Consider the following 23,294-nt stretch of genomic DNA (forward strand, 5'->3'; position numbering starts at 1 on the left):
GTTGTACGGCTCACAGCGTCATCATCCCTATATCTTCGTGTCAAAAATTGCCGTGATAGTACGCATATACACCAAACGCAAGTCAATTGAAGCCGTGACAACTTACCGCGAATTTAAGACCGTACAATTTAGACTCTTCTTTTGTCTAAATTAGCACCAACCCTCTCATCTCAGGTTTTCATGTCAGAAATTAACATAACTTACCAAAACGAAAACAAAAATTCACTTGCTTTAAATTATTAGTAACAAAAGGCTAGAATAAAAGATTGGTCATACCTAGCAGGCTAAGACTTCAGAATAACAATGACTTACAAAAACGAATACGAAAACAGAAACTGAAAAGATAAAAAGACCCTTTGTGTTGTGATCATTTCGATCGTGGTGTAGAACTCAAAAGCGTGATCCAGTTGACATGGTGATAACCCGGGGGAGGCACTCCCTATCTGAAATGGCAGGGATGTGCCTCGGCCATGTTAAAAGTAGGGGGCATTCAGGTCAAATGTACAATTACAAAAATATGGGGTCATTCAGTACACAACCTGAATAAAAATGGGGTCATTCGGTATGAAACTTTAAAAAAAGGATGGTCATTGGGGTAACAAAAAGCAAAATGGGAGTCATTGAGTACAGGATTGCCAAAAGAGTATCATTAAGTACACATAAATAAGTGCCAAACTGCGTAAAAACAACTTGGCCACCTTGGAAATGTGAAAAATCTCATTATTTCTGGAGGAGAACACAAATACCACCTAAATTTGGGAATTAAAAGGGGGTTCATTGGGTATAGCAGGAAATAGAAAAAGGGGGTCATTGAGTACATGAATTTTTTTAAAGGGGATCATTGGGTAATATGTAGGACCCATGGACGAAAGAGAAACAGACCGCGTACCATCAGTCAAAGTCCCCGTGTATTGTATGGTGTAAGTTCTCGCATATTCATGAGGGCCGATTGTTTGATCGTGTAGTGTCTAACAATCACGCCAGCGCTGCGTGCCTTCGCGTATCCGCGATAGAGCGTTGCGTGCTTTCGCGATAGACCATGAAAATACGCGGTAATTGCGTAGCAGTCTCGCCTGTCGCATTTCACAGAACAATCGGCCCACATTATCGGATGAGGCGGAGACTTTGACTGGTGGTACGCGCTCTAAAAGGGGTCATTGGGTACAAGCCGGTTTGAAAAAGGGGGTCTATCCCGAGGCACATGATGCATATCTGTCATGGAAGTGCCCCCGGGGGTGATAATCGGATTACACGTAACACTTCGCTGGCGAATAGGTTCATACAATTTTGAACATAATGTATCGCGCATCACCTGTGCATGTTTGCAATCCTAGACCACCAGTCTTTTGATATACAAAAAATAAGGGTAATTTTAAAGGCTAATTTGAAACACCTGGCCTGCTATGGAGGAAGTGCTGAGCCCAGAGGCTGAGCCGCTGCTAATACAAGGTTTGGATTGTAAAAAAAATCCCATCCTTCGAGATCCTTTCCCAGGTCATCTCGGCGGAGGAGTTTAGCCGCATCTTCCAGTCCCTGTTCTTCTATAGGCCGTGCCATGGTTAGCAACGGTGAAAACACCAAAATGAGAATAACAAAACAGGTCTTGTTTGGTGCAGCCATGATCTGTTAATACAAAACAAAACAAAACCAGTTTATAGGGTCGCACCATTACATATCCAAAAACATTGCTCCACCTCGGACAAAAAAAGAAGAAAATATTGATGTCATATGTGAAATAAATTGTCACAATTAGTGAAGGAAAATTAATATTTGGCTATTATTTTTTACCTTTTATATTGCACATATTTCTCGCGCTTCGCGCGAATTTCTTACACTTTCATCATATTTAATTAGCTTCGAACTGGTAAGTATTTGAACGCATTAGTTCGTGAAAAGTAATTATGTGAGCAAAAACACTAACTCTGATTCACTATACATTCGTTCGCCAAGTTCATGAAGTCATCTGGAACTACTTATTCTACATATCAACATTATTTCTTTAATGTGTTAGCAACGCGTATCCAACATTTCAATGAAATCCGTTGATAGTACGCTTTCCAAAATGAAATGAATTAACAAAAAAAGGTACAGTGCTTGAATGTAGTAAAAAACTAGAGGGCCTTATATTTGTACACAAATATGGCTATAGGGCCTACCCGCATGTTATCGGTGTACACAAACTTACTTCCTTATTTGCTGAGGACTTAAAATAAAGAAATTGTAAAAAGGCGGCCAACTGGGCAGAAAATGTGTAAAAAGTGAAAGTCCAAGTCATAAGCTTTAATTTAATGTAGGTTGCACCCTCGTAGCACTTAAAACAAAGAAATTGTAAAAAGTCGCCCAATTGGGCGAAAAATGTGGGAAAAACTGAAAGTCCAGTTCACAAGCTTTATTCAAATGTAGGTTGCATTGTAGTATGTAAATTAAATGGAACAGCCATTTCAGAGGGAGTATGTAAATTAAATTGGACAGCCTATTTTGTGGTCATTTCAGAAGGAATATGTAAATCAAATAGAACAGCCAATGCGTATGTAATCTAACTGGAACAGCCTTAACGTTTATGTTATTTATTTGTTAACGTTTATGTCATCTGAATTTATATTATAATTACGCTATTCTCTGTGGATCTGTCTGTTTAAGTCCCACGTGTATGGGGTGGGTGCTACTGCTAGTAACAATATAATTCTCAGGTGCAATCAGTGTATAAACTCTAGCCCTGAAGCTGCTTTATTTGAAGAGAAACGGCCGGCCCTTTGTTTTAACATTTTGGGCCCTGGGGCCCATAATATGAGGCTCATGTACATATGTTGAAGTATAATTCTCAAGTGCTATCAGTAGACTCAAGCTGGGCATTGTAGCTGCTTTATTTACTGAGTAACGGCCGGTCCTATGTTTTAGCGTTTGAGGCCCTGGGGCCCATATTATGTGACATATGGGGCTCATATGTTCATATAACAATTTAATTCTCAGGTGCATGTGTACAAACTCTTGAGCTCTGAAGCCGCTTTATTTGATGAGAAACGGTCGGCCCTTTGTTTTAACATTTGGGGCCCTGGGCCCATAATTTTTGACTTTAGGGCTCATGTAAAAAAAAAAAAGTGCAGTGATTTATAGTGCGCTATTCACAGGCACAACGTCTAGATATTAATCCACAAGCCTCAGCACACTTTACAGGTTGTCGCTGACCACTACGGCCCCATATGATTCCACAGAACATTAAATCGGGGACTTTACCGTTTCAAGAGCGTACACCCTATAGACATTCCACAAATAACCTCCGCAACCAGGATCAGCTCCCCGAGTTTCGTACGGGTTACAACGAGACAATTAACAGTAAGTTCCTTGTCCAGGGGACTTGACTTACTTGACTTAAATGCACAGGCCGGTGTGGCCCTTTGCTCTCTGCCGAGTAAGCCTCCTCCATTCAGTTCTGTCTGTTGCTTGCGTCTTTGCTTCATGTGGGGTCATTCCCAAGTCCCTCTAAATTTGGTCCTTCCATCTGGTTGGTGGACGACCTGGTGGTCTTTTCTTGCTGAAGTCAATAATGTAGGTGGGGAAGCCGATGTAGAGAGGCATCCTGAAGATGTGCCCAGCCCATTTCAAACGTCTCCGGCAGATAACATCAATGATGGAGCAAGTGATGTTGAGACTCTGTCTGATGGAATTGTTGCGTATTTTGTCAAATAGGGAAACCCAAGCATTGCCCTAAGGCATCGCATTTCAAAAACATCCCGTCTGTGACGATCGGATTCACGTAACGCCCAGGATTCTGACCCATAAGTGGCAATAGGGAGGATGAGCGACTGATAGATCCTTACTTTCAGCGATCTGGTGATGTCATGGTTAGACCAGATGGTATTTTTTAATCTACCAAATGCCCAGGCTGCCAACTTTGTGCGACGTTTAATATCCTCTTCTACTGAGGGCACACTGCTACCCAGAAAGACAAAGTTATTTACCTTGTCAATGGGCATTTGGTTCAGCATGATATCTCTTGGATTGTCAGACATGATCTTGCATTTTGTTGGGTTAATTTTCATTCCCCAGCTGCTGCAGGCTTTTTCCAGTTCATTGGTGGAGATTTGCAGGTTCTCAAAGTCCATGTCCACGAGTGTGGTGTCATCTGCATATCGGATGTTGTTAATGCACATGTCACCCATCTGCACACCTGAGCCTAGATTTTGGATGTCCTTCATGACAAACTCCAGATATAGGTTGAAGAGGCTTGGTGAGAGAAGACATCCCTGTCTATAAACACCAACTAGTACTTCAAACCAATCGGTGATCTTTCCATTTACCACGACTGAGCATTTGGTTTGCTCATACATTTTTGCACTGAGGTTCACCAATTTGGTGTCTACTCCTACTGATCGCAGACATTTCCAAAGGGCCTCCCTCCATATGGTGTCAAATGCTGCTTTGAAGTCTACAAAGTTCCAGTGTATTGGAATGCGTCTTTCTTTAGCCTTTTGATAGATTTGGCGTACTGTAAATACCGTATCTGAGGTGCCTCTGGAACTCCTGAACCCACACTGTTTCTCTCTCAGATGGTTATCTACAGTCTGTTGTATTCGGTTAAGAACCATCCTACAGAATACTTTTCCCGGGATTGACAAGAGGGTAATAGCTCTGTAGTTGGCTGGGTCCAGTTTGTCGCCCTTTTTGTATACAGGGGTTGTTAGACCTTTACTCCATCCAGTCTTCAGGGATTTTTCCTTCAACCCTGGCGGTGTTGATGATCTTCAACAACATTTGCTTCATCATGGGTCCTCCTGCTTTCAATACTTCTGCCGAGATCTTATCCCAACCACACGCTTTGTTGTTTTTCAGCTTCTTGATGGCCTCTTCAACTTCATCTATTGAAAAGGGCAAACTTGCTGTAGCAGTGTTGACAGGCTCCGGGATGGAGTTAAGTATATTACAGTCCCTGGGGAATTCTGTATTCAGATGTTTACTGAAGTATTCCTCCCAGCATTTCATTACTTCCTCTGGGGCTGTTTTCAGTGAACCATGTTTGTCTTTGGCTGCAGTTTGAACTTGCTAGCTTTGTGACTTTCTTGAAGAGATCATGGCTTATGTTCTTTGCATGTGCTTCTTCCATTTCTTGAACGTCTTTTTCAAGACGTTTTCTTTTCCACTGCTTCACTTGATATTTGACCCCTTTGTTCAGCTTCCGATAGCACTTCTTGTTTGGAGCTGACGGGTTGTTTAACATCAAGACTCTGGCTTTCCTTCTCAAGTGGCACATTTTCCTGACTTCTTCAGGCAATCCCTTCACTTGGCGAGCCCTCGTAATACCAACCGATTCTTCAGTAATTTTGTTTGTGGTGTCTCTGAACTTAGCCCACAGGTCTTCTACATCAGTATCCTCCAGTTGAAGCAGGGGTTGAAAAGTACCACCAATCTTGGCTCTGAACTCTTCTGCAATCAGGGGGGTGGTAAATCTACTGACGTCATAGCTTTTTGGAGTTGTTTTCAGGCGTTTGGTTCTGACTGGTGCTGACACCACTTTAGCGATCACTAGATTGTGATCTGAGCCCACATCAGGTGAGGAGTATGATCGGCAATTCTGGATGCTACTTAGGTTCTCCTGTTGAGTTATGACGAAGTCAATCATATTTTTGTATTTCCCACAAGGTGAAGTCCATGTTACCTTTCTACAGGCTTTATGCTGGAAGTGGTGTTACAGACTGTCAACTTGTGGAGCATGCAGAATTCCAACAGTTTCTCCCTCTGCTGTTGATCTTACCAATACCATACTGCCCATTGGGGGGGTCCAAGCTTTACTGTCAGAGCCTATTTTGGCGTTGAAATCCCCATCAAGATAAGTTTCTCCTTATTGACTTTCTGAAGGTGATGTTGTAGCCCATCATTAAATTCATCACTCTCTGCATCACTGTGTGCAGTGGTGGGGGCGTAAACATTAATGATGTTAAGTATTCCTTCCTTCATTTTGAACTTTGCTGTTAGGATTCTAGAAGAGACAGATTCATAGCTGACAAGGCATTCAAGAAGTGGCTGACTGATAATAGAAGCCCAACACCTTCTCTTCCTATGCCATCTTTCCTACCTGCTAGAAGGATGGTGTTGATGAGTGTCTCGGATTCTGTCAGGTGTGTTTCGCAAAGGCCAAGGATGTCAAGACCAAATCTTCTAACCTCATCCAGGAGTATTTCCCAATGACCTTCCGTCCTAAGCGTACTGACATTCCAGGTTCCAACATTAATACCACTGGAGCTCTTTTTCTTTGTAGTTTCCTCTACAGCAGTCTTTGTTAGAGTTGCCCGTTTTGTCACTTTTGGCTTATTTGTCACAGTGCAGCTCCTTGTATTTGAGGCCTGCTTGATTGTGGCTTTTGTCACATTTTGGCATTTTCTCGACTTCGGGCTACTTACGCTGATCCTGGTTGTCTTCCTTGTTTCTTCCTCTGGCTGTACCTGTGGAGATGGCAACCAAATATCCAGCGGATTCTTAGCACCCCTGCCACTCTAGCTGTTGCCGACGAGTAGCCACCGGGACTCGGTGCCTTAACGGGGGTCGACTTTCATGATTTACCTGAACTCTTCTGCAATCAGGGGGGTGGTAAATCTACTGACGTCATAGCTTTTTGGAGTTGTTTTCAGGCGTTTGGTTCTGACTGGTGCTGACACCACTTTAGCGATCACTAGATTGTGATCTGAGCCCACATCAGGTGAGGAGTATGATCGGCAATTCTGGATGCTACTTAGGTTCTCCTGTTGAGTTATGACGAAGTCAATCATATTTTTGTATTTCCCACAAGGTGAAGTCCATGTTACCTTTCTACAGGCTTTATGCTGGAAGTGGGTGTTACAGACTGTCAACTTGTGGAGCATGCAGAATTCCAACAGTTTCTCCCCTCTGCTGTTGATCTTACCAATACCATACTGCCCATTGCGGGGGGTCCAAGCTTTACTGTCAGAGCCTATTTTGGCGTTGAAATCCCCCATCAAGATAAGTTTCTCCTTATTGACTTTCTGAAGGTGATGTTGTAGCCCATCATTAAATTCATCACTCTCTGCATCACTGTGTGCAGTGGTGGGGGCGTAAACATTAATGATGTTAAGTATTCCTTCCTTCATTTTGAACTTTGCTGTTAGGATTCTAGAAGAGACAGATTCATAGCTGACAAGGCATTCAAGAAGTGGCTGACTGATATTAGAAGCCCAACACCTTCTCTTCCTATGCCATCTTTCCTACCTGCTAGAAGGATGGTGTTGATGAGTGTCTCGGATTCTGTCAGGTGTGTTTCGCAAAGGCCAAGGATGTCAAGACCAAATCTTCTAACCTCATCCAGGAGTATTTCCCAATGACCTTCCGTCCTAAGCGTACTGACATTCCAGGTTCCAACATTAATACCACTGGAGCTTTTTTTCTTTGTAGTTTCCTCTACAGCAGTCTTTGTTAGAGTTGCCCGTTTTGTCACTTTTGGCTTATTTGTCACAGTGCAGCTCCTTGTATTTGAGGCCTGCTTGATTGTGGCTTTTGTCACATTTTGGCATTTTCTCGACTTCGGGCTACTTACGCTGATCCTGGTTGTCTTCCTTGTTTCTTCCTCTGGCTGTACCTGTGGAGATGGCAACCAAATATCCAGCGGATTCTTAGCACCCCTGCCACTCTAGCTGTTGCCGACGAGTAGCCACCGGGACTCGGTGCCTTAACGGGGGTCGACTTTCATGATTGGAGTTTTACTCGATAGAGTGTTGACCTGCTTTACATACTGGGCACACGGCCAATGACTTCCCAGTCGGGTGAGTTGTTGCATTACTTACATAGGGGCGGGCCACCAGCCACTTGCCTTAAATATACACGTAAGGGCCCTATGGGTTTGTTCGGGTTTTCCAGGGGAGTTTCAAGCTAACTAGATTCTTTCACGAGCGTGTACTAGGCACCACCGGGGTTCGAACCCGCAATCTCCCGCACCATAGTCGAACGCCTTATCGATTGAGATAACTTGACTGTACATTATGTCGAAGTATAATTCTCAACTACTATTAGTAGACTCAAGCTGGACATTGTAACTGCTTTATTTACCGAGTAACGCATGGAGCTCTTATATAGGCCTACATAACAGTATAATGCTTTAGACCTATTAGTGTACCAAATCTGAACCCTGTAGCTACTTTATTTGCTGAGAAACGCATGATGCAGTCATGTCTACAGTAGAATTCACCACGACCTTTTGCAGGACTTATTAAAAGCTATTAAACCAAGATAACACTCATTGAAAACAGCTCAACTATGTTAAATCAGATCTTCTCTGGTTAAATCCACACTACACATGTTTCTGTTTTACCTGTGCAATGAGCAATGAGCTGGTATTATAGTTTTAGTTGGGTGAACGATTATAAAGCAAACGCAAGGTAACAATATTGTTAACCAGCATCCTTGAAAATGAGAAACATAATGGTTTCATACTTAACACGGTTTGGAAATAATTTCTTCATATTTTTTAGTGTTATCTGTCGTTTACATATCCTTCCTAAAACACCAAAGTGCGAATATTTCCAAACACCTAAATTAGCTAAAAATTTAGGACATGTTACAAAACTATATTTTCTAGAAATTCAGAGAGAACTTTAAATATTGGCCGGTTATTTTTCACACAGTGACGTTAACTAGGCAATGCCCATATACCTATAACATGCACTGTTTGTAGAGGTCACGAGTCAATGGTGAGAGTACTGTGTATTATGTATATATATATATATATATACACATATATATAGGAAAATGGACAGTAACTGCAGTATGGGCCGTCTTTTGTTTTAATACTTGGGGCCCATAATATTTGACTTATGGGGCTCATGTACATAGGTCGAAGTATAATTCTCAAGTGCTATCAGTAGACTCAAACTGTGCATTGAAGCTGCTTTATTTACTGAGTAACGGCCGGCCCTATGTTTTAGCGTTTGGGGCCCTGGGGCCCATATTATGTGACCCATGGAGCTCATATATACAGTATAATGCTGAATACCTTAGTGTACCAAATCTGAATCCTGTAGCTACTTTATTTGCTGAGAAACGGCCGGCCCTTTGTTTTAACATTTGGGCATCTGGGCCCCTAGCCTTAAACATCTGGGTTCAAAATGGGCAAAAGGCACATTTACAACTTATGAGCCACATATGAGCCCTAGTGCCCTTGTAGTTTCAGAGCTAGCCTTGTCAATCTGTTGCCCCTTATTTTAACATTTGGAGCCCTGGGGCCCATATATGACATATGGGGCTCATGTATACTTGTATATATAGAGTACGCCTAGTGTAACAACTCAGGACCCTGAGACTGCTTCATATGTGATGCGATCAAGCCAAATCAGTCGGAACTCGGAAATATTGATTTTGAGATATAGCCAAACAAAGAAAGTTTTTACTTTTGTTTCGTCTTGTTTTGGAAACTCTTAAATTGCTCAGATCTTTGGAACTGGTTGTTCAATTTCAATGGAGTTTTCTGCAAAATCCAGCTTTGTAAATGCTTTTTACTATCCTATAGGAAACTGAAAATTTATTATGGCCGAGTTCCGACTGATTTTGCTTGATCGCATCACATATGGTGAGGAACGGCATGCTTTATATTTTTACATTTAAGCCCCTGGGGCCCTTAACCTTTGACCTTAAATCTACGGGGTAGGGCCCATAAGTGTACTACATATGTGCCCTGGGCCTTTGTAGATTTAGCGCTAGCTTTGACAGAATGATGTGTTTGAAAAAAAAGGAGAACATAGAGGACGGGGAGGAGGAGGAGGAGGAGGAAAAACCACAGGATAACAATATACCCATCCATGCTTCGCATGCGGGTATAATTCAAACCCTAGTAACAAAGGTTTTCCTTTGGCTCAGAATAAAACGAATAATAAGGATCATCGGGCCTTTACCTTTACGACGCATTTTTTTCCTACGATACTTATTTTCAGAAAACAATATTTTGAATGTTTCTACCTGCATCAAATTTGCTTTTGTCAAAACATTTCCCCCTAGCTATGCCACTGCGTTTAGGCCTTTTGGCATCTGGCATGTCTGGAGAGCTTCTCCAACACCATGAGCACCCATGTTCATGATTTTTGAAAAAGTTGAAAATGAATTTCCAAAGGGATCAGAATTGCAAGGTCCCGCTGACATCAAAATGGCTTTACTGAGACAAATGCGCACGAAGCGCGAGAAAAAATCGCACTTTTAGTGCTAATGGGCCAAAAATGGGATAAATGCAAGTAATCGAAAATGTTTGTGAATTTGGTCTCTGTATTTGGAGCCGGGGACGCATCTACCCCCCCCCCCCTAGACTGCTGCCCTCAGTCGTCAACAGTCTGGATCACAGAATTAAAACCAGAGAACCAGGACTCGACCGCCATCTTGATACAGACATGGAGCAAAAATTGGGGGTATTCGGTTTCCCTCGGAATGCGCTCGAGGCATTCGTAGTCATGCAAACGCGACATGGATGATGGGCGCATTTGAGAGACGCACTTGATGCGACCTGCACGCGAGTACCAAGACGCTTCAGATGAAACGCAGAATTGTTTTCGTTCGTCTCCGCGCACCGTCGGCAAGGACCCGAATCTTACTATAAATAGGGGAATGTTGTATCTATCTATCTATCTATCTGGGTATGTCTATAAAGGCTCTGTCAGTTTCGATCCAAATGTCGCCAAAATAATTCGGGAGATCGGGGAATATACTAAGACGGTAATGCACTTTATTTGGTTAAAAACGGTCAAGAATTGGCCTCAAAATCAGTAAAAATGTGGTCCGTTGCTATCCTAAGTAAACAAAAAAAGTAATAAGTTACTAAGCTAGCCATGCGCGTCGCACGGGCTTATCTAATGCCAAGCCGCTCGCGTAGCGCAGCGATACCGCACGGGTAACGCACCACTACGCCATCGCGCGCGTAAACGACGCAGAGTCACGTAATGATATTACGGGTGAACGACCGTAGATACGCTATGAGGGGAGGGAGTAATAAATACGGGAAAAAGATGTGTGTTAAAAAGTACAAACAACATGAAGAGGAAGGCCTACTATAAATATAAAATAAAATAAAATGAGGACAAAAAGGTACGATATGTGGGTTATAGTTAGTCACAGTAAGAAAATGAAAACGGGAATAAATAAAAGAAGGAAAGAAAGAAACTGATCATGTACGAAAAAAAAGCTAAAAGAAGATCAGGAAATTTCAATAAAAAAGCTATTAAACTGAGGACAGAATTAAATAAATAAAATGAAAACGGGAAATGACAAGCTAAGCAGCAAATAAAAAAAGAAGCTAAAAGGGAAATGTAAGAAAGGACAGATTTAGAAAATAACGGGAACGGGATTGAATTGATAAAATAGCATGGAAACGGACAATCGCAAGCTTAGCATCAATTTTTTAATGGAACAAAATGTAGAAGTAACTAAACAGAAAGAAAGAAGCTAAAATAGAAACGTAGGCCTAAGGAGGGTCAGACTCATCAGATAAATAAAATTTACCTTTTCAATTATTCTACCTGTTCAGTAATTTCTCCTGTTTAGTGAACGCTCCCATTTACTCATCTAGCGGGGACCCGCGCGAAGCTCGGGTATCCCGCTAGTACCCCCAATTTTCTCTCCATAGCTGACGGCGCGATTGTACATGCCGGTATAGACCTTTTTCTGAGACGTCACCAATCAATCGATATTGGGGTCCAGCATTCGAGTCATCAGCACCCAAACGCAAATACCGCGCCGGCGCGCGCGATCAACTTTGCGCCACGCTAGGCATCCTGCGCGGAATTGCCAGCTCGCAGTACGCGTTTAGTTCGCCACGGTGTAAAAAGTAAACAAAATTGTGAAACAAAACAAAGATTGAATTTTAAATAGCATCGCGGTTTTCCCGCATCTTTTGTATTTTATGGCATCAAAACAAACTGGAACAAAGGTAATTAGTATACAGTTCCCGTTTAAACAAATATTTTATGGAAGCTAAAGTGAAATATGACAAAACAGAGGAGAAAATACGCAGTATTTGGTGTTTTTACACCGTGGACACGTGAGAAACGCACGTGTTGTTTGTTTACATCTCAGACCCCAATATCGATTAGGTGACGTCATCAGAAAAAGGTCTATAGGGAGTCCCGGTTCTCCTTCTCCAATTCTGTGGTCTGGATTGACGACTGAGAAAACTACGTGGAAAAAAAGTGACGGATTTTGCAACAGGATTCCTGTGGCATAGAGCATGCGCAGTTGTGTCCAAATTAAACTTTTGACCGAGTTTGTTGTTTTTAGAAGTTCAGAGCGCGATCTTGTCACAGCGGCGCGGTACAGCGACGCGGTACGCGGGCGCCGCTAGTCAATCGCGCTACGGCGCACAACTGAAGTCGCATTGAATAGTTTTCAGAAGTCCGTCATGATATTGGCTGTAAGATAATCAGTCGTCACTACGAAGCATACACAGTACATGCGAAGTGTAGACGGCTGATTGGAATTAGTCTACCCCCCCCTTTCCCACAGTATGATGGTTACAGTAGGTAATTGATTAGAGGTTAATAACTGCGCATCGGTTATTTGGAGGGCATTGTGAAAAATCTAAACATTTTGCCTTTGGAACCGACGCCCCTCGGGATATTCCGAGGTCCAAAGCAAAATGTTTAGATTTTTCACAATGCCCGACATATTACCGATGCAAAGTTATTAACTTTATTTATTTTATTTATTTGGCTTCATACACTGGTTACAATATCAAATAACAAAATTAGATAAAAGATGGATAAATATATTGCACAAAGTAAAAGTATAAAAGACATATATATATATATACATGTGAATAAAACGCACCACGGATCCAGCACATGTAGGAGAGATACCAGTGTAGAGGATTGGGATGAACAGGTGCATATCACCTCTAAGACCATCTCACCTCAAGATCAAAAATTTAATTAAGACACCCTACAAATAGCACAGCTGCATACGGAAACCCACGTGCAAATGTCAGCCGGCCGAAAATTTAACTCAAAATGAGAATGCAAAAAATTAACCACATTGCTTTTAAAAACAGAAAAAGATGAAGAGGACCTAACACTAAGGGGAAGCTGATTCCAAATTGGCACAATGCGGTTGAAAAAACTGGACTTAAAAGCTTCCGTTTTGCAGAAGGGGATCCTAAGGCGCAAGGTGTCACATGTTGATCTTGTGTTGGGACGGTCTTGCCCAATCTCTGACTTGTAAAACTTGACATACTTGTAGACATCCAGATCGTAATTGTCAGACAAGGACTTGTAAAATAAACAAATATCAAGTTGCTCTCTACGAAGCGTGAGGGTAACATACCCAGATGGCACAACCTGCTCCCGATAATCCAGATCAGGATAGTGCATGATGAACTTGGTAGCTCGCCTTTGAACACTTTCGAGACACTGAATATTGTGTCTGGATGTATCACTCCAAAGGCAGCTACCAAATTCAAGATCACTCCTGATCAATGAATTATACAGGGCTTTGGTGATTTTTTCAGGTGCCTTAAAACCAACTGTGCGCATGATGAGACCCATTTTTTATTGCACTTTTTTACCAATCTGTTAATATGGTCGTTCCAATCAAGTTTGGATGTGACATCTACACCAAGGTCTCTGACAGATTTGATTGCACTAAGTTTTGTGTTATTCATAAAATAATCAAAATTCACTAACAAACGTTTCCTTGAAACAGTAATGACTTGGCATTTTGAGGGATGAAAATTTAATTCCCAAGTATTACTCCATTGAACTGAAGATCTTCCTGAAGCAATTTGCAATCATTGACATTTTTTACATTAATGTAACATTTTGCGTCATCCGCAAAGAGTGCAACTTTTGCATGATGGACAATGCTAGGCAGGTCGTTGATATATAAAACAAAAAGTAAAGGGCCAAGGATGGACCCCTGTGGCACTCCAGAAATAACAGGCAGCCAGTCAGAATAAACCCCATCAACAACGACCCTCTGCCGTCTGCCAGTTAAGTAAGCCCTTAGCCAGTGCGAAAGATCTGAGTGGATACCAAATGAGCCAAGTTTATGAATAAGAAGCTCATGAGATACACTGTCAAAGGCTTTTGAAAAATCAAGATATATCATATCAACCTGCCCAGCATTGTCCAGGATGGAATTAACTTCATGGAAAACTTCAACTAACTGTGTAGTGGCTGAGCGTCCTTTCATGAACCCATGTTGGAGAGGGTAGATTTGGTTTTTAATAACAGGAAAAATCATATTAAAAATAGCACGCTCCATGATCTTGCCACATATACAAAGTAGTGAAACAGGTTAGGTAATTTACCTTCAGTTAGAGAGACATTAAAAATATAGCACAAAGGAGCAGCAATTTGACAGCAACATTCTTTTAAAACCTTAGGTGAAATACAATCAGGGCCAAGGGCCTTATTTACATTGAGATTTTTGAGAATTTTAATGACATCATCAACCAGAATGATTTGATTACCAAGATTAGCATGTTGGAAATGAGAAATCGTCACTTTGATCTTTTAACTTTACAAAATAACACAAAATGTTCCTCAAAAGTTTGTAAAATAAACTATTTTACATCTTCCCTTTCCCAAAATCGATCAGGCTAAAACAAGACGACCAATAACAAAAGTGCGTATCAGAATCTGTGCAAATATGGTAGCGCGCAGTTTGTTGGACGCACAATACGGCGCACGCAGAAGTCAATTGTGTGCGACATTGGAACAATTACGCATTTTGCGGATATTCATAACCTCATTAATAACCGGGTTTCCGTGCGATCCAATCATATTTTATTATTTGCGAAAACGCGAACGCAAATCAAGGTCATTAATATCTCACAATTGACCGCAAAATGCGTAATTGTTCCAATGTCGCACACAATTGACTTCTGCGTGCGCCGTATTGTGCGTCCAACAAACTGCGCGCGCGCTGGCTGCCGTATTTGGATTGCGCGCTGCCATATTTGCACAGATTCTGATACGCACTTTTGTTATTGGTCGTCTTGTTTTAGCCTGATCAATTTTGGGAAAGGGAAGATGTAAAAATAACAAACTTTTGAGGAACATTTTGTGCTATTTTGTAAAGTTAAAAGATCAAGGTGACGGTTATGAATGAGGTTAATAACTTTGCATCGGTAATATGTCGGGCATTGTGAAAAATCTAAACATTTTGCTTTGGACCTCGGAATTCCTCGGTTCCAAAGGCAAAATGTTTAGATTTTTCACAATGCCCTCCAAATAACCGATGCGCAGTTATTAACCTCTAATTAATGACCTCGATTTGCGTTCGCGTTTTCGCAAATAATAAAATATGATTGGATCGCACGCATCGCGTTTATTAATGAGGTTATGAATGCTAATTAATGGTGCGGTGGGTGTTGACAATTTTGCATAAGAATGCACCAATGCCACCCACAACATCCTTTGTAGAATAGATAATAACGTCACTGCTCTTCTTTATGTTTGGAAACTTGTGTCAAAAAAACCCTTTCTCAAAATTGAGTAAAATATTGTTGTGTTATCAGTAGATAATAAATGGGAACATCGTTGATGTATTTATTATCGTTTATATATTAATATAAATAGAGGTCCAACAATAATAACAATTAATAACACAATTCCTTTACAACTTATTGCTGTTTCTTGTTTTCATTTAAGGGATGAGCCTATAGGAATAACGACCTAACAAAGAAATTCTTGTTTATGCCGTAATATTGTAGTCTTTCAACCCTTTCACAACTTCAGCTGTGTAACTTACAAAAATTCCCGCTAAAAAGTGGTTCTTTTAATTTTAGAAAATACATTAATAATCGCATTGGACTTTTCGTACTGATCGTACTATAGTGACCACCAGCCTATAATGTTCTAATCACACTATAGACTGGGATTACATGTGACGTCATTGCCAGGCAATTGGTCTCTATTGTTCCTTGTCCGGAAATATGCCCACGCAGTCAGGGACCGTGCTTTTAAAACGCCCGCCAGATCACAATAAGGCCGTTGAACTGCGTAGTAGCCATACGTACTCACTGAAGTATAACGGTAGCACGTTCCCTTACCGACTCATTATTAATGTGTGGAAAGGGGTCAGGGACGGCATTCTGATCATTCTAATCCTTTCTTTTGAGGTCAATAGATAAAAGAAAGGCCTTGAACCATGGAAGAAAGAGATAAGAAGGAACCACAACGACTTCGATCGGCCAAGTTTTAATCCGCTTATCTATTGACGCATGAAAAGAAAAGCTATCAACGGTACTTCCTTTCATGTATAATCCATTTACCGCGATCGATGCTTGGCGAAAACATTACTGGAAAAAACTATAACAAACCCATCCACGAACAAACAAACGCTACCCGGGAGTAAGATTCTGGAATTTCACTGATGCTCTAAACATGTATAGTAGCTTTGTTTTAGGATCTACAGTCAAACTGTTTTCTTGATCGTGTTGTGTAGAAAATGTCCTTTAACACATCGAAAAGGTCATCAAAATCGGCCGTTTTTTTGCTGAGTTTCATCTTTATCAAATAATGTAAGATTTTGGTGACTTTTTCGATGACAAATAGATGTAAAATGTTCTTAAATAATGCACAATGTTCCGGTTGAGTCCGGTACATGAAACCTGTTTAATTTAATAACTCATATGTGTATAATCGTAACTAGCTAACTCGTTTCAGTGCCAAAGATTGCCAACTCTGAGAAAAAAGTCATCAAAGTTCGGGAAAATTGGGCAAAATGGAAGAAAGAGATGTAGGCCATCAATGACCGCTGATCACGTCACCAGAGAAAATCCTATAGGGTGCTTGCACGGAAGGTCATTAGTTCAAATCATCCTCCAGACACGCTCCAGAAGACATGCAAATACATGGAGTACAATACCAATCACCTATTTAACGCAGGGTATTGATCAAAGTAAATCCTCATGAATAACAATGTCAATGAAATGTCGGTAAAGGGAGTGGACAAAGTGAATGCGTTCGTTGTGGTTCCTTCTTATCTCTTTCTTCCATGCTTGAACACAGGTGCCGAGTTGTAGATAATATTTAATCATCAAAGCTGATGGCATAAGAAATTTCGAGGAGGCAGCGCTTATTATTTCTTGTAAACACAATCTAATGTGGTACTCACTACATGTAGAAGGCCGGGCGGGTCTGCAAATTAGTGCATGAAGCTAGTAAAGATATAGCTTCATGTTCAGTTTAATCAATTAAAATACTATGGCTGGATATCAAAAAAATCGCGAGGCATTATTTTTTGTTATGGACGACAAGTATTAATTTTTATATTATTATGACAAAATCCAGTCCCTTCTCAATTGAATAGGCTCCGAGATTAGACTTTCCTTTCCAAAAATTATATGGCCTAGAGGACATGATATAGGCCTAATCTAAACCCATATTCGGTATCCAGAAACCTTCACAGTCCGAGCGGCGCTTGCACTCGCATCGCATTAAACTAGACAAAGTTCGCTAAACTGAGGCCTGCTTCAATTGCCAACCTTTATCGAGGGGCGAGTTTGAGGTTTCATAGTCATCTATTACCTATACCATTTTTCACCCCGATGTGGCAGTGATGTCAACGCGTTGTGAACAGCTGTTTCGCTCGCGCATCTATGCGGTGTCTTTAAGCGCGTGCGTATGTACACCAGCGCCATCGAACTCCAACGAGTGATGCTGCGCCTAATAAAATTCGTATAGACCTTTTTCCCTCTTTCCCGCCATGCACTATTCCAGGGGGGTATGAGTGTCGCAAAATACATCATCTCCCCGGGGGAGTACAGAGTTATGTTCATTGCATTCTGGAAAACGGACATTTCGGCTGGTGCCTTCATCACAAAAAGGAATCCCTGATCATCACAATAATGGCGTGCGATCACGAACACCCGGCAAGCGGCAGAGCGTTTCAACCAATGACAAGCCTTGATTGTGTCCGTTTGTCTGCAATGCGCGTGCGCCACGCCGCTCATTGCAACCGGCAGGGTAGTATGAAACCAGCTTTATACTGACGTGACCCCGGATGTGACGTCACTGTCACATCAGGGTGAAATGGTATTGAACAACGCAAACCAGCCAAATTTGTCATAAGTTTGAATAGCCATTAGAACAACCGTGAATATAGTGTCAGAAAGTCTTACACATCTTAGTATAACCAGGGGGATGACACTCTTATTCACATTTTCATTTTACAACGCAAACCTATATCGAATCCCGGTGGTTTGCGAATAATGAAATGTCCGCATCCCAGATCAATTAAACCCTGGTATGAATTATTTATTAGCTTTCGCCACGATCCGTTTTGCAATAACATAAAAGCACTTCAAATAACAGCCCGTTGAGTTCAATGAACTACGCCCTGAAACCGATAGTGCCCTGTAAAGAAGCTCTAGCTCCCATTGACCTCTATACAGGTCAGTGAGCTCTCCATACACAAATGAACAAGTACAATAGGACAAGGCCAGGACCTATGACCTGCTTAGTGACATGTTATTTTGAAGTCTTCTAAAGCTTAATATCTTGAAGATTAGTATTCGTTTGTACATATGGACTGCGCATTTATGATGCAAAATATTAGTTCTTATATAAAATTACAAAATATTGGTATCATGACACACGGTATAGGTGATATAAAACGACTAATAAAATCATGTCATCATGGCGTCATGTCAAAGGTTCATTATATCCCGTATGTTTGTCTAAATTAATTAATATTTTCAGAACAATTTCTACACCCATTTAATATGTACTCAGGTGGAACCCGACTTTTTTAAATTTTCATTTCTTTTTATGTAACAAATTCAGGTTTTTCCATTGCGCGCGCTGCCGGGCAATACAAATTTAATGCTAACATTGAATAAACGCGGAATTAAGAATATGCGTTTCTAGTATACAGCGTCTGACCATGAAGCAATTCCTGGAGAGGGCAATCCCTCATTTGCATGTGACGCTTTCTTATTTAAATTAGCCATTGTGTTATTGCTTAATATTCATATGTTACGGGGAGCACTTTACACCACCAGGTTGGGCAAGTCATGAATAATTTAGCGTTGTGAAGCCAAATAAACTTATTATTTCCCATGCTTGAAAAAAAATTACAGGCAGAGGTGGGAATCGATCTCGGTACCTCCCGGTTAAAAAGCACAGTGCAAGACCGCTAAGCCAGCTAAATATCTGTTGTGAGACGTGTAACATTAAATCAGTAATAAAAGACGTAGATTCTTATTTTGGGCTCAAATTGTAGAAAAGGGGAAATATTTGTCTCTGCTCTAAAGAAAATAAAAATTGAGATCTTCAAAACAAAATGTTACGGCCCTATTGAAAAAAAAAAAAAGATTGATATCAAAATAACTTTAAATTCATTTCACGAGGCGGCATTGTCACAGACGAACACTGTATAGGCTAAAACTAGGTCCTCACCACTAGACGACGTCGTAGCACAGTGGTAGAGCATCAGACTGGTGATGCAAAGGTTGTTGGTTCGAGTCCTCCTGTCAGCAATGTTTGTTTTTGTGAATGCAATGCTACGATACCATTTGTTCAAATTTTTCTTATGTATTTATTTTTTTTTATTTATTTATTTATTTATTTGTTTATTTATGTAAATAATTATGCTTGTATTTATTTTGTTTAATCACTCACTCACACTCTTTAGAAAAAAGGGCTCTTGGTCGATCAGTTCATTTATTCATTGTTTGATGGTTTGATATGATATGTCTATTGATTGAAATTGAATATCATATAATTTATTCATATTCATTGTTTGTGAATTGATTGATTAATTAACTGATTGATTGATTTGTTGAGCCGGTGCAAGTGAGTGCGTGAAATGTTAGAGGTGAGTTACTTGAACAAGCCTTAATAATTATAATAAATAAATAAATATAATAATAAATAAATAAATAAATAAATAAATAAATAAATAAATAAATAAATAAATAAATAAATAAATAAATCGCTTTCCCCCTCTCAGCCTGCAAAAAATATTGTGACCACCCCCCTGTTGCACATTCAAATTATTGGGATCCCAAATAATGATTAAATACATCAGATTTGTAGATGTAGGCCTACAGTAAAAAAAACTTTTTTTTAAAAACTAAACCGATATTTTACTCATTATTGACCATGGTAGGCGAAACCGTCAATAGTGATTAAAGAATTTTTGTTCAAAATAAAATTTCCATATCATAAGCGTTTCCGGACCTTTACTATTATCCTCCCCCCGCCCCCCAGGGGGGGGGGGGTACTCACGTATAAGGTTTTCCACGAAAAATCCATAGACATGGGTCTCCCTTTTAGATTTTCGGTGCTATGTGTAAAAAACATGCCGGAAAACATGTTGCTTTTACTATTTTCAAGCTCAAATCCTTAGATATGGGTCCTTACTTTCCTGACAATCCTTAGATATGGGTAGGGGGCCTACCTATTTTCGGTAAAATCGTGACCCTTAGAAATGATTATGGGTTCGGAAGCTCGGGCCGCACATCTCCGTCGAAAAATAATCCAAGTACCCGCCCCCTGGTTATCCTAAGCCTTTTAAAGCGTTTTAAGGCCAAAATCGCACCCCTCACCCCAATTTTACCCTCCCCAGGACTCATAATTATTCACAGCCCCTGATAATCTCCTAAATTATTCATTATTGTTTTTTCGATGGACCTAAGCTCCTGTAATATGCATGCACATATTGAATACAGCAAGCTACATTCAAATTATACATGCACGATGCAAGTGCTATTCCAGAAACGCTGCACATCAGTGACATCACTTAATTAATATTACTACCGGTAGTGAATAGCAAGCTTCGAAGGTTGAAAGTGCGCCCGCTTTACTACCTGAGAGCAATCCGGTAGTGGCGTTTCAATTTATTACGTGTTGGGAAATCCACAAGATCAAATAGAACGGTGAGTGATGATTATTTACTTATTTTTAAAAACAAACTTCTTAGGCCAGTTATAAACTACGTTCACGGCCGACAACTATAGTTTGAATGATATTTATTATCACACGAGGAAATAAAAACAAACGAATATGGCGCCTCACGTGCTTCAGGTCAGGTCAGTGGTCAAAGGTTTTTTTATCGCTAAATCGCTGGCTGAATATCGTATCAAATTCAAGTGATACACTACCGTCGTATTATTGACATCAATTCCTAATTTCGACATTACTATTGCGAAAGGTTATTCCATTATCAAATTAGTAGACTTTCTGTAAAAAACAAATCACTGGTGCCTGATGGGAAATACTAGTGCGCCATCACCGGATTGCTCCTGCTCTGCTAGCTGGCGCACTTTCAAGCTTGGTACTCGCATTGAACAGGCAGAGTTCGCAAAACTAACGGCGTCGTTATTTGCCAACCCTAAAAGGGATCGAAATTAATTATTCATAACCGATCGATAACTGGCCTCATTTTCTAAATAGCAAACCAGCGGGATTTGTCATAGGTTTGCGTTGATAATAGAACAACCGTGAAGTTAGTGTCACCCCCTTGGTCTGACTCTACCTGAGGACCTAGCCTGAGTCCCATGGGCTCCAAGAATGGCTCTCCATACACAAATGAACAAATACAATGAAGGGTCGCCATTGCTCTCCATACACAAATGAACAAATACAATGGAGAGTCCGACTGCCATGCAAATGAGCCAAGTGTCCTCTCAAGGTATGCTCTGTGGTATAACCTTGTCGTTAGTACTAGTGTGATACTGAATGCAGCGCCATATTTGGAATATATTCGTACACGGTGTGGGCAAATAGTTGGTCAAATGTAGGCTAAGTAGGCCTAAATCATGAAAATCGCTTAATCTGAATAATACCAACCAGTAACGGACACTGAGACAGCACTACGTTTGAAGTTTGAGGTAAGTAAAGCTTTTCCTTGTTATAAAAAACAAGGAAAAGGCAGTCATTTTTATCACAACGCGATATTTAAAAAAAGTACATTTTGAGAGGGCCTACGCTGGTTCTTTTGATTCTAGTGTAAAATCTGTTCATCATATGCAGTCCGATTTGGTATCTATGGTTTCATCAAAGTCTTGAGAACTCTTTTGGATGGTATGTTGGTTAACAAAAATGATACTGTTAAAAATAGCGGTATTTATGCAAGCGACGTATCTATTGTGTAAAATGCATTGAAAATTGTCGGCTAAAGAGGGCATAAATTAAAATCGCGAAGAGAAATAGCAACAATAACTATCTACATTCCAAGCGGAAACGCTTTTCAAAAACATACCACCTTTTTCGGGTAATCGCTGAAACCGAAATATGAAATTCCAGGCCATCTGTAAAAAAGTGCGTGAGCAGAAATGACCATGAACTTGGGTCACCGAAACAAGTGTTTATATTGGTGTCAGGCCTATCATAGTGATACAACAATTAGCCCCCAATAATGGCTTTCATTTGAACCGTTATTTGTTAAACTGCGATTTTTACTTTTTGAGAAATCAATGAATGTATCAAAAAACTTTTCGAAGGTCGATTTAAAATGGCCTAACCCGTTAAAATGTCAATCCACTTGTTGTAAGTATACGGACAGTCACACTCCTGCTTCAATAAAGAAATTGCTTTGTGTTATTTAGAAGGGTAAATGTAAATTCATTTAATTGGCTTGTCATTATTTTAAATTACCTACAGCCTTATGATAGTACACACCAGGTTCACTAATGTCATTAAGTTTATTGTTTTTACGTTTAAACAATGTTCATCAGAATGCAAAAACGAATACCAACTCTGCAAAATTGCATCAAATGCACACAGGTGCCTACAATTTAATGAAATTGCAATGTATAATGATTGGATTTACATAGAACGGTAGGTTTTCATTTAAGATAATCATGATAATGAACCTCGCTGAAAGTACACCGCTAATTTACAGATATCAAGTTAAACGGTATTATATTTAAAAAAATGTTAATCATGAAAATGAAAAACGCATACCAACTCTGTATTAAATGTTGCAGAAAGTACACATAATGTCCCTACAATCTCTTAAAAGGTCGTACAGGAGCGTAAAATTCTTAAAATGTGATAAGACTTGAGTGAGACAAAGGTGCGTAAGTTGTCGACAAATTGCATAAAATTCGGCAAAGTTGCATACAAATTTCATTACAAAAGATTATTAAAAGATAATTAATCACACTCTTTATGAACAAAACTTCTAGTGCTTAACTTGAAACACTAAGATGTTTAGTTCATAACAGGGTCTTATTGTCTACTCTCATAATGTGTATCTTTCTTGGAATACGGTGACAAAAAACAACCCTGTTCAATACGGGCGGATCGGGCTTTTATTATTATTATTATTATTATTATTATTATTATTATTATTATTATTATTATTTT

The 23,294-nt window shown here is 40.2% G+C and overlaps 1 long non-coding RNA gene across 1 annotated transcript in view; it reads right to left on the reverse strand.

Annotated features, from left to right (window-relative positions):
- Positions 1-237: 237 nt before the first annotated feature.
- The window catches only part of LOC140141148 (uncharacterized), a 105,098-nt gene continuing 82,041 nt past the window's right edge, over positions 238-23,294 (reverse strand). The window contains exon 3 of the long non-coding RNA XR_011857360.1: positions 238-1,623. This is a non-coding gene — a long non-coding RNA (uncharacterized lncRNA). The remainder of the gene's footprint in view (positions 1,624-23,294) is intronic.

The sequence above is a fragment of the Amphiura filiformis genome, chromosome 19 (assembly GCF_039555335.1).
Source record: "Amphiura filiformis chromosome 19, Afil_fr2py, whole genome shotgun sequence".
NCBI lineage: Eukaryota > Metazoa > Echinodermata > Ophiuroidea > Amphilepidida > Amphiuridae > Amphiura > Amphiura filiformis.